Raw genomic sequence first — 12979 nt, forward strand, 5'->3', positions numbered from 1 at the left:
TACACAACTTTTGTTAACAATCTTAGTGCATTACAACATTCCTCTCCCCCAACTCACCTTCCTAATACAGCTCGAAATAAAAATGAATTTTAATATATTTTTTGTATGTATGTCTGCATGTCGTATATGTATCTCATGCAGCTAACACCCTTTGACAAAGCCAGTAGGCCCGGCTTGTTGTAGCTGTCATGTGACTTGTATTATACATCTGGAGGCGATGACTGAAGCATCGACATACCAGCCGGCGGCACAATATGCTGAGCACAGATCTTTGTTTTGCATAAATGTTTTAAGCCACGCCCTCGACCACGTCCCTTTCAGAGACCCCCAGTTTTTCATCCCACTAAAAGCCTGGTTGAAATCATCTAAAAAGGTGCGCCTAACCTTCAGCACAGGGTGTCTCCCCAGCCAGCGCTCACTGACGCCCTCTGCCCTCCCACCCACCAGCCCTGCACCACCAGCCGCTGCCATGTACCACCTGTCACAGGTGATGAAGGGGGAGATAGTCTACACCTTATAGGGAATTACGTGTGCCACTTGAACTGAGAGAATCCAGTGCCCTCGGTTATTCCTCATTCAGCAGGCTCAACAAAGCATACATAACAAAGGAGCAGGGAGGGGCTCATTGCGCTCTGGCAGGATGGGTGAGTTAACATTACATTTTGAATCAACAAGTATTTGTATGTTTTTGATATGTGTGTTTGGACATCGGCATGTTTTGAAGCAACGCCGTGTTGCACTCTGGGATTTAGAGTCCAGTAGCAATATGACAAAACTACAAACCTTATTTGTGGTGAATGACTGTATGGAGTAAATACAGAACATTTGTGGAATAATAGCAATATGACAAAACTACAAACCGTATTTGTGGTGAATGACTGTATGGAGTAAATACAGAACATTTGTGGAATAATTGTGAAAAACTCGGACCACTCTTTGCTGTACTTACTTAGTGACCCAGGTCCACGAGTTTTCAGGGCCCACCCCGTTAAAACTCAATACTCTGGAAGAAACTAAGCACAGAGTTTTTTTATTTAGTGCATTTTTATATAGCGCGGACATTACCCACTCTGTGTGGGTGTGTGTGTGGGGGGCTCTGTGTGGGTGTGTGTGTGTGGCATTTGCGAGAGATTAAGCTATTGACATTGTAAATGACAATGCCATTTATTTATCTGTTTTCAAAACCAACACATAAATAAAAAAATTGTCATTTACGATGCCAATAGCTCTAACTTTTGCAAAGGCGAAACCGTTGCATTGTAAATGCTTGTTTAACAAGGATCTGAGCCCTTCCGCTGTTTCCGGTCCCCTAAAGCGCCTCTTTTCAATTCTCCAATGTTAGTCGCAAAGCAGCTGCATATTCTGGCCAAATCAGACGAGTGCAGAGAATGTATCAACAGCCATTCAAGTGGTCAAGTTTACACTCGGTCAGACTGTAAACACACCGCTCGCATGGGGAGGACACAGGGTTAATACATCAATTACTCTGCTAAGTAGCTAATTAACTCTGATGGATTAGGGCGGCAAGCCAGGGCCAGTGGAGGAAAAGACACAAAGAATTCAATGAATCACAAACTCTGTATGACATTTCCGGCGTTAGTCTAACACAAGCCAAGTCAGCAACTAATTCCCCTTCTTTGTAATTCAAATACGGGCGCTCTCCTGTTTCCTCGCATACGTCGTGACGTATGCGCTTCCAGCCAATTAAAAGGCATCATTTTTTATGCCTGCCAGGAGACCTGTTTTTTAGCGGCCGAAATACTAAATATCGCGGCTATCGCGCGTTTCAGCCAATTTCGGGACTTACAGGTAGGTTGTTATACCAATTCTTATTACACCCAATTACCATATAACATTTACACAGAACACTTGCCCTGGGTCTGGTTAGCAGAACCCAGGGCACAATCAGAGTCAGTTACCACCAGTATCAGTCACAAAATGGGGGTGATCAGGGCAAAAAGTATGTCTTTCTCACAGCTGCTTATCATTTTTTGAAGAGTGAGTGCATTTTCAGCTATTTTATGGATCATGCTGTCAGAAACCATAAAGTCACTGTTAGAACTGGAGGTCTCTAGTTGGCAATGGTATACACCTTTGTCCAAATAGGGACCCCTGCTTCTAAGTCAGGATAAGGGGATTACACTCCGAGATAACCCCTGCTCACCCCCTTGGTACCTTGGCATGAGCAGACAGGCTTATCTCAGAGCAGAGGCAGTTTGTTAAGCATTTGTGAATATACACACAGTAATACAGTGAAAACACTACAGATGGACACAATACAGGTTTGATAAAAATAAGAATTCTCTATATAGACTTAACACAAGACCACAAACGACAAAAATCCACAATACTGTACTCAAAATTGACTTAAAGATGGTAGAAGTTACTTAGTTCAAGTTGGTGATAAATGCGACACCGTTCTCACAAAAGTACCTGGATGCGTAACTCAAAACAAACAAAAGGTTTGCAGCACTGGAGATGCGTTGCTTCAGTGCTTTGGGGGAGATGATGCTTCGTGCCTCAATGCTTGCGCAGAGTAGGGGATGCTTCGTAATCCTTACCGGAGCGGAGGTGATGCGTAGATTCTCGTTCTGCGGCCCGGTTGCGATGGGCAAGATGGCGCCTCGATGCGATGCGATAATCCTGGTGCGATGCGATAAGATGGTGCCCTTGATGCGACAATGCAAAGAAGGTGCGTACACGCACTGGCAGCCTTGCAACAACTCTGTACTTTGGAGCCGCGACAGGCCCTGCGACACGCTTCTCCAATGATGTGACGGTGACCCTCTCGGTGGCAACGCGCTTCTCCGGTGATGCGACAGCAGACAGCTGTGATGAAGACACACTTCTGGGGAGATGCGGCTGCGGCACGCTTCTCCGGCGATGCGACGACTACATCTGCGGCAAAGACACGCTTATTCTTGTTGTGTCGCGCTTCCAGCTTCCAGCGACACGCAGGCTTTTGCAGATAGAATTCCCAGCAAGTAAATTCAGAGGGGACCTGGTGATGAAGTCTTTTGTCCCTGAGACTTCAGCAGGAGGCAAGCACAAGTTCAAGCCCTTGGAGAAATATTCTGCAAGATGATGAAGTACACACAAAGTTCCTTCTCCTCTTCTTGGCACTGAAGACACCATTGTAGGCCAACCCAGCAACACATCCCACTGGCAGGGGGTCAGTCCACTACTACAGCTTCCTTTGGTTCTTCTCCTTGGCAGGGGTTTGTCTTGTTGTTCCAGAAGTGATCCAAAATTCTTGGGTCTGGGTCCCAATATTTATACTACTTTTCTCTTTGTTCCCTGAAGGCAGAGAGGCCTCTGCCTAGTCCAAACCAAATCTGGTCAGTCCTGGATCACTTTGTTGACAAGACTCCTTCTTTCCTTTCACAGTGCAGGGCAGAGACATCAGACACACCACAGGAGGTGGAGCCAGCATTGTGAAGGGAAGGCACAGCCCTATTCAGGTCCCAGGTGCAACTCCTCCCACCCATCTAGATGCTGATCTCTCTATTTAGCGCTGTGCTGACTCATCCTGTCTCCTGGAATCCCCCAGCCCCTGTCACTCAAACTCCAGACAAGGAATACACAACCTAGCAGAGGCATGCTTGGTTAGTTAGGAAAGAAAATACCTACTTTCTAAAAGTGGTAATTTCAAACACAGAATGTTAAGACCAACTTTACTAAAAGATGTATTTTATCATTCTGAGTTCAAGCATACTAAGTTCGAATTTCTACCATGTTCCCTGAGTCAGTTAGGATTATAAGATGTAATAATCAAACTGCCCATTCTGGCCTATGGAGAAAAGGTAGCCTTGCAATAGTGAAAAAGAAAATGGCTGTAATTCATTATTAGGACATGCCACACATACCAGGGCATGTCCTACCTTATCCTTCAATGCACCCTGCCCTTGGGCCTACCATAGGGGTGTCTGATATGATGAAAAGGGAATGTTTAGGGACTGGCAAGTGGGTGCACTTGCCAAGTCAGCATGGCAGTATTAGACAGCACAAAGGCTCTGCAATGGAAGGCCTGAGACACATTTTACAAGCTGCGTCTATGGGTGGCACAACCAGTGCTGCAAGCCCATCAGCAGCATTTGATTTACAAGCCCTGGGCACACATGGTGCACTGTACTAGGGTCTGACAAGTAAATCAAATAACCCAATCATGGTGTCACTAATCAATACATCAATTTAACATAGGGAGCACTTGCACTGTGGCACTGAATAGCAGTGACCCAGTGCCCAAAGCATATAACCAACAAAACATATCAAAAGCAGAGGAGGCAATCAGTAAAAATAGAAGGGAGACTCACGCCAATGATGCCAGGTCTATCAGGTGTCCCCTCCAGCTGAAATGTGGGGAGGGGAACTCCTCTTGGGAGTTCTCTTCACTAAGGCGAAAAAATCTGGACAGACCATCAGCATTGGTGTGTTCTGTACCAGGGCGGTGTTCGCCCGTAAAGTCCATCCCCTATAGGAAAATGGACCACCTCAACAACATTGGGTTCTCACCCCTCATCTGCATTAGCCATCTGAGGGGCATGTGGTGTGCCTGAACCCAGAAGTGAGTCCCAAACAAGTATGGTCTCAACTTCTTCTGTGCCAAGACCACAGCAAATGCCTCACGCTCAATTGCACTCCATCTCTGTTCCAGTGGAAGTAACCTCATACTGATGAAGGCTATAAGTTGGTCTAGGCCCTCTTCATCAATCTGTGATAGAACAGCCCCCACACCATGCTCTGAAGCGTCTGTTTGAACAATGAATTCCTTTGAGAAGTTGGGCACCTTAAGCACAGGTGCTGTGCACATGGCTGTCTTCAGGGCGTCAAACGCCTTCTGACAGGTTTCACTCCAGTTTGCTGTCTTGGGCTGCTTCCTGGAAGTCAGCTCAGTCAAGGGTGCAACAATGTTGCTGTACCCCTTGACAAACCTCCTGTAGTATCCCGTGAGTCCTAAAAAGGCTCTCACCTGTGTCTGAGTCTTTAGGGGTTCCCATGCCAGGATGGTATCAATCTTGGGTTGCAGGGGCGCCACCTGGCCGCTCCCTACCTGGTGCCCCAAGTACACCACGGAACTCTGTCCGTTCTGGCACTTACTCGCCTTGATCATGAGGCCTGCCTTTCGCAGTGCCATCAACACTTACCAGAGGTGGCACAGATGTTCTTCCCAACTGGCGCTGAACACTGCAATGTCATCCAGGTAGGCAGCGCTGAAATCCTCCAGTCCAGCCAACACCTGGTTGACCAACTTCTGAAAGGTGGCAGGGGCATTCTTCATCCCAAAGGGCATAACCCAGAATTGGTAGTGCCCATCTGGTGTGGAGGATGCTGACCTCTCTTTGGCCCCATCAGTCAAGGCAATCTGCCAGTACCCAGACATCAAATCAACTTGCTGAGGTACCATGCAGCCCCTAACTGATAAATGAGCTCATCAGCTCTGGGGACGGGGTGCGAGTCAGACCTGGTGACTGAATTGAGTCCTCGGTAGTCCACACAGAACCGGAGTTCGGGTGTGGCACCCGGCCCAGCAGCCTTTGGGACCACTGGGCTGCCCCAAGGACTGTTAGAGGACTCAATCACCCCCAAAGCAAACGTCTTGTAGACTTCCTCCTTGATGTAGGCTCTGACCTTGTCAGTCACTCTGTAAGCCTTGTGCTTCACAGAAATAGGTGACATCACTCTTGCGCTCCACCACCTCAAATGGTCCAGTCCACCTGTCCTGGAGCGCACAAGGCTCTACAGGGGCCATGACCCCAACTTTCTGTCCATGCTGAAGCTCAATGAGAGCGGCATTCTGATCGTACCACCGCTTCATGTCCTCCTGGCTGGCTTCCAGATTCGCCTGAGCGAGTTGCCTTAATCGCCGAGTCTGGTTCCTGAAGGCTAGCATGTAACTGTATACATCCTGGGGAGGTTTCCTGGGAGATTTCTCCCAGCCTTCCGTGACCAGACTCAAAGGTCCTCTTACCGTCCATACAACAGCTCAAAGGGACTAAACCCTAGGGACTTTTGTGGCACCTCACAGTAAGCAAACAGAAGGCATGGCAAGAGGACGTCCCACTTACGCATCATTGGTTCCAAAAGACCCATGATCATTCCTTTAAGGGTCCGGTTGAATCTCTCAACCAGCCCATTACCTTGTGGGTGGTAAGGAGTGGTGAACTTGTATGTAACACCACACTCCTTCCACAGAGACTTCATATAACTGGAAATGAAGTTTTTACCTCGGTCAGACACCACCTCTTTGGGGAACCCCACACAGGAGAAAATCCCCATCAGTGCACATCCCACCACGGGGCCGTCACTGTCCTGAGTGGGATGGCTTTCGGGTACCGGGTAGCATGGTCCACCAAGACCAGGATAAACCTGTTGCCCATGCTGTCTTAGGGTCCAGTGGCCCCAAAATGCCAATGCCCACCCGTTCAAAGGGGGTACTGACTACAGGGAAAGGTTGGAGGGAAGCCTTGTGCTTCCTTCCACTTTTCCCACTTACCTGGCAAGTTTGAGAAGTCCTACAATGAGTATCTGAACTCTTCCGCATCTGGGGCCAATAAAAGTGGGTGACAAGCCTTTCAAAGGTCTTGTCCTGCCCCAGATGTCCAGCTAAAGGTATGTCATGAGCCAACCCCAGTAGGAAGGCTCTGAAGCGCTAGGATACCACCAGCACACCAGCTGACCCAGGCTCAGCAACCTTAGGCTCGCTGTACAGAAGGTCGTTCTCCCAGTAGAACCAATGCAATCCAGACTGATCACCTGCTGCCTTGTATGTGGCCTGTTGCCTCAAACCCACAGGAGAAGGGCACTTCTGCTCTGTACAAGATTCCTCCCTGGAGGGCCCTCCTTCTTGCTGCCAATGGGTCAGCTCAGGTAGGTCCCCCAATTCTGTAATTTGCTCCCCTGTAGGTTCAAGGGCATCCCCCTCAAGTTCTGCCTCCTCCTGGACTGTGGGGACAATGGGGGCTGGTTTCCCATGCCCCCTACCTTTTCTCTTTAAGGCAGGTTCCTGGGCCATACTTTCAGGCTCCAGGATCTCTTGAACACCCTTGGCTGCCATAGACTGAGTAGTCACACACGCCCACTCAGGCCGACCCAACATCTCTAAATGAGCCTTCTTCTCCAACTTAGCCCAAGGGGAGCTTTCCAAACCATTGCCCAACAGACAATCAACAGGCATGGCTGGCCTTACAGCTACTTGAAGAGTACCAGAGATCCCCCCCACTCAAAGGGAACCTGAGCTACCTTGCAATGGCTCTCTGTGTTGTCAGCGGCAACAACTGGGAAGAATGCATTAGGGAACACCTGCTCTTCAGACACCAAGTGACACTTGACAGCTGTCACACTGGCTCCGGTGTCTCTAAGAGCCTCCACTCTAAGGCCATTGATGGTCACCCACTGCCTGTATTTTTTTGTGTTATCAGGCAGCTGAGTCTTAAGGACCATCTCAAAGTCTCCTAATGAGACAAGGGACATTTCTGCTGGTCCCCACCCACCTTGGGCAGCAATCTCCTTCCCACCCAGGGCTAGACTGGCCATCTGACAGGGTGGTGCATGGGGTGGCACATACTAACCCTTTTGGGGACACTCGGGATCATACCAACCTCTGGGCTGGTCACCCCCACGCACCACGCACACTCCTCGTGAGTGAGCCCAGGCTGCCCCCCGTTCCCGCCAAGTGCCGCCGCCGCTCGCAGCTGGGTCCTGTGACCCTGTGACACCGCTTATGGCGCTCGTGACCCTGTGACACCGCTGTTGGCACTCTTGCCCCGCCTGCGCTGCGTCTGTATTTACGTATCCAGTTGTTTTTCTTCCCCCGTGTGTTCTCTGCTCCCTGTCACTTTACACTCCCCGTGTTGATGTACTTTGTTCCTCTGTAAACTCCGATTGCTTTTTTCCCCCTGTGTAGTTTCTGCTCCCTGTTTATTTTCTGTTTTCCCCGTATTATATTATTGTACCCCTGTGACTTGTCGCCCCCGGCCCCTGCCGCGCTTCCCGCCACTGCCCCCTGCAGCCCCGCCCCTCCCCTTGGCAGCCCTTCCCATTCGCCGCTCCGCTCCCGCCTCCCAGCTGCCCCTCCCTCGCTCCGCCCCCCCCCCACTCTCCACATATGGCAGAGTGGTCAACGCGCAGCGGGCGCGCCCCAAGTGCGCCGAAGGCGCGCCAAAGGTAAGCCCGTCTGCGCCCGTCCACGCCTGGACCGCGCCCAGTGCCAGGACCCCTGGCTCCCGCAGAGACCAGCCCACCCGCCGGATCTACGACGCCACCGAACTCTACGCACTCAACGCCTGCCGAATCCCAGGATGCTTCCGAGCCACCCCGAGACGCACTCACTGACCCTTCTGCTGCCACTCCTGCAAGTTCGCCTGCACCCGGACCTGCACTACTCCAGCACCAACTAAGACCAAGACGCACAACAGCAGCAACCACCTGAAGTGCATCCTGCTCAACACCCGCTCCGTCCACAGACACGCCATCGAGCTCTGGAACCTGCTCGACACCACAGCCCCAGACGTCGCCTTCCTCACGGAAACCTGGATGAACGCCTCCTCAGCGCCCGACATCGCCATCGCCATCCCAGACGGCTACAAGATCATCCGGAGGGACCGCATCAACCAGACTGGAGGAGGCATCGCCATCATCCACAAGAACACCATCCGCGTCACGACCAACACCGACGACACCCTCGCACCCGCTGAGCACCTGCACTTCCAGGTCCACATCAACCCCAAGACCACCCTCAGAGGCACCCTCATCTACAGACCCCCGGGACCACGCACACAATTCAGCGAAGACATCGCCGACTTCATCAGCCCGCACGCCCTCCCCTCCGCTGACTACATCCTCCTCGGGGACCTCAACTTCCACCTGGAGAACAACAACGACTGCAACACCACCACCCTGCTGGACAACCTTGCAAACCTCGGACTCAAGCAGCTGGTGACCACCCCCACCCACTACGCCGGACACACACTCGACCCAGTCTTCTCATCCAGCAAGGACATCGCCTTCAGCCACGCCACCGGACTCCACTGGACGGACCACAGCTGCATACATTTCAACTTCAGAAGGACCACGACCCACCACCACCAGCAACAGGCTGCACGCAGAAGCTGGAACAAGATCACAACCGACCAACTCGCGACCTCCCTGAGCAAGAACCCACCCACCAGCGCAACGAACCCCAGCCAAGCGGCCACCAACCTCACGAAGTGGATCAGCGACTGCGCAGATGACCTCGCCCCCCTGAGGACCCCGCCTAGCAAACCCTGCAGCAAGAGAGCCCCATGGTTCACCGACGAACTCAAGAGCTCCAAAAAGAACTGCCGAGCCCTCGAGAGAGCCTGGCGCAGAGACCCAACACCAGACAACATGACTGCACTCAAGCTCGCCACCCGAAAACACCACCAACTGATCCACGCCACCAAGAAAACTGCATTCAAGGAACGACTAGACAACAACGCACACAACAGCAAGGAACTCTTCAACATCGTTAAAGAGCTCTCCAACCCCAACGCCGGAAACAACGACATCACCCCATCGCAAGACCTCTGCAACTCCCTCGCCACCCACTTCCACAACAAGATCGAGGACATACACAACAGCTTCATCTCTCAACCGACGCACGCCACGACCGAACCACCGCCCCCCACCACCACCCTTCGCGCCTGGACCCCGATCAGCACCGAAGACACCGCCCGCACGATGAACTCCATCCACTCCGGATACCCGACCGACCCTTGCCCCCACCACGTCTTCAACAAGGCCGCCGCTGTCATCGCACCCCACCTGCGGGACATCATCAACACCTCCTTCGACACCGCCACCTTCCCGGAGAGCTGGAAGCACGCCGAACTCAGCGCTCTACTAAAGAAGCCTTCAGCCGACCCCACCGACCTCAAGAACTACCGCCCCATCTCGCTGCTCCCGTTCCCTGCAAAAGTCATCGAGAAGACCGTCAACAAGCAGCTGGCTGCCTTCCTCGAGACGAACGGATCCCTCGACCTCTCGCAGTCCGGCTTCCGGGCCAACCACAGCACCGAGACCACCCTGATCGCAGCCACCGATGACATCCGAGCCCTGCTCGACAACGGAGAAACGGCGGCCCTCATCCTCCTGGACCTCTCCGCGGCCTTCGACACTGTCTGCCACCGCACACTAGTGCAGCGCCTCAGCAACGTCGGAATCCAGGAGAAGGCACTGGAGTGGATCACCTCCTTCCTTGCCGGAAGGACACAGAGAGTCCGCCTCCCCCCGTTCAGATCAGAAGCCACCGAAGTCATCTGCGGCGTCCCTCAAGGCTCCTTGCTCAGTCCGACCCTCTTCAACGTCTACATGAGCCCCCTCGCCAACATCGCACGCCAGCACAACCTCAACATCATCTCCTACGCCGACGACACCCAGCTGATCCTCTCCCTCACCAACGACCCCACCACCGCCAGAGCCAACCTTCACGAAGGGATGAAAGAGGTAGCCGAATGGATGAAGAACAGCCGCCTGAAACTGAACTCGGACAAGACAGAAGTCCTCATCCTGGGATCCTCACCCTCCACCTGGGACGACTCCTGGTGGCCCCCCGCCCTAGGCAGCGCACCCAAACCAACAGACCACGCACGCAACCTGGGCTTCATCCTGGACTCCTCCCTCTCCATGACCAGACAAGTCAACGCCGTCTCCTCGTCGTTCTTCAACATCCTGCGCATGCTACGTAAGATCTTCCGTTGGATCCCCACCGAAACCAGGAAGACGGTCACCCAGGCCCTCGTCACCAGCCGTCTGGACTACGGCAACTCCCTCTATGCTGGAACCACCGCCAAACTCCAGAAAAGACTCCAGCGGATCCAGAACGCCTCAGCACGACTCATCCTGGACATCCCCCGTCACAGCCACATCTCCGGACACCTGAGAGACCTGCACTGGCTCCCGGTCAACAAGAGAATCACCTTCCGTCTCCTCACCCACGCACACAAAGCCCTACACAACCAAGGCCCAGGATACCTCAACAGCCGCCTCAACTTCTACGCTCCCAAACGCCAGCTTCGATCGACCAGCCACGCCCTCGCCGCCGTCCCCCGCATCCGAAGAGCCACCACAGGAGGACGGTCCTTCTCCTACCTTGCCGCCAAGACTTGGAACTCCCTCCCGACCCACCTCCGCCTGACCCAGGACACCTCGCCTTCAGGAAGCAACTCAAGACCTGGATGTTCGAGCAGTAGCGGACCCCCCTCCCCTAGCGCCTTGAGACCCTCCGGGTGAGTAGTGCGCTATATAAATGCCATGATTGATTGATTGATTGATTGATTGACAGTGTCCCACCTGCTTACACAGAAAGCAGGTAGCTGGCCCCCTGTGAACAGGTTTACCTGTAGGGGGCTCTGACTTCTTCTCAGAGGGAGGCTGAGAACCCTTCCCTTGGGAATTACTTTGGGGCCCTTTCTGGAACTCCCTCTGTTAACCCTTGTCCCCCCACTCTTCTGCTGGGGACCCTGCCCACCTTTGGCTGAGTCTGCCACATGAACCTTGTGGACCCTGGTACTGACCCAGCGGTCCGCCTCCTCAGCAAGCTTCCTAGGGTTAGTCAGCTTGCTAACAATGAAGTTCTTGGGGTAGCTCTGGAAAACAATTAGCAGACAAGTGCTCCCTTGCGATCAAATCATAGAGCACTTCAAAAGTATCCGCTTTGCTACCCTTCACCCAACCATTCATAACTCTGCAAAAGAAAGATACATATTCTACCTAAGTGGTTCCCTCCAGCTTCTTACAATTCTTAACCCTCTGTCTATAGAGTTCTGGGATCAAACCATATCTTGTCATCAGTACTTCCTTCATGTGGGCATAAGACATCCTATTCTCACTGGGTAGGTCTAACAAAGTATCCTTCCCCTCACTCACAAAGCGGCGCCACAAACCCACTCCCCAATCCTTCTCAGGGACCCGGTGGGCCAACATTGCTATTTCATAGACTGCAAACCACTGCCCAATATCTTCATGCTTATGGAACTCTTTGATGACATCCTTGGGGATATATACCCTGCCTTCGGAAGGCACAGATGGTGCGCTGTCACCAGAGGAATTGATCTCTAAGCCCTTTGCCTTGATCTATAACTCCTTCAACATCCTCTCATGTTCCATTATCATTCTCTCTCTCTCTAAGAACAATCTGCTATTCTCTACTTCCATCTGACCCTCCATCTTCAGCTTAGCAATCTCCAGCGTGTGTGCCCTATTTATCTCCCTGTCTTCTAGCTCTCTGGGGGACAGGTCTTTGGAAGACATACTACTGCCAGGTGGGGACGGTACCCCTCCCCTGGCTGGAAAAACTAGCCTATCCAGTTGCCCATCTGCATCCCCAGCTGGCTCCAACCCCAACTGTGGGGCATTTCTTGCTTCTACCCAGGCCCTCAGTGCCTTTTAGTTGTCATCCTTTTTAGAAATGCCTGGCGTAGCAACTTTCAATTTCTTGCAGAGATGCTTGAGCTGTTTCAAGGTGTAGGTTTCCAACCTCTCTTCCTCAAAATCTAGATCCATAGATGCAACAGATGCTGGTCTACTCATGGTTGTAAGAATTGGCAGTTCTCAGGAAAAATAACAGTCCAAGGAAAAAGAAAATTCTACCAAAAAGTATGTGGTCACTAGTAGTGTACACCAATTACTGTATATGAGTCACAAATGCAGGTCCAAATCCTCACCGCTGACCACCAATGTTAGAACTGGAAGTCTCTAGTTGGCAATGGTATACACCTTTGTCCAAATAGGGACCCTTGCTTCTGAGTCAGGATAAGGGGATTACACTCCTAGATAACCCCTGCTCACCCCCATGGTACCTTGGCATGAGCAGACAGGCTTATCTCAGAGGCAGTGTGTTAAGCATTTGTGAATACACACAGTAATACAGTGAAAACACTGCAGATGGACACAACACAGGTTTTTATAAAAAAGAGTATTCTTTATATAGACTTAACACAAGACCACAAATGACAAAAAT

This window comes from Lissotriton helveticus, chromosome 10 (genome assembly GCF_964261635.1).
Source record: "Lissotriton helveticus chromosome 10, aLisHel1.1, whole genome shotgun sequence".
Classification (NCBI taxonomy): Eukaryota; Metazoa; Chordata; class Amphibia; order Caudata; family Salamandridae; genus Lissotriton; species Lissotriton helveticus.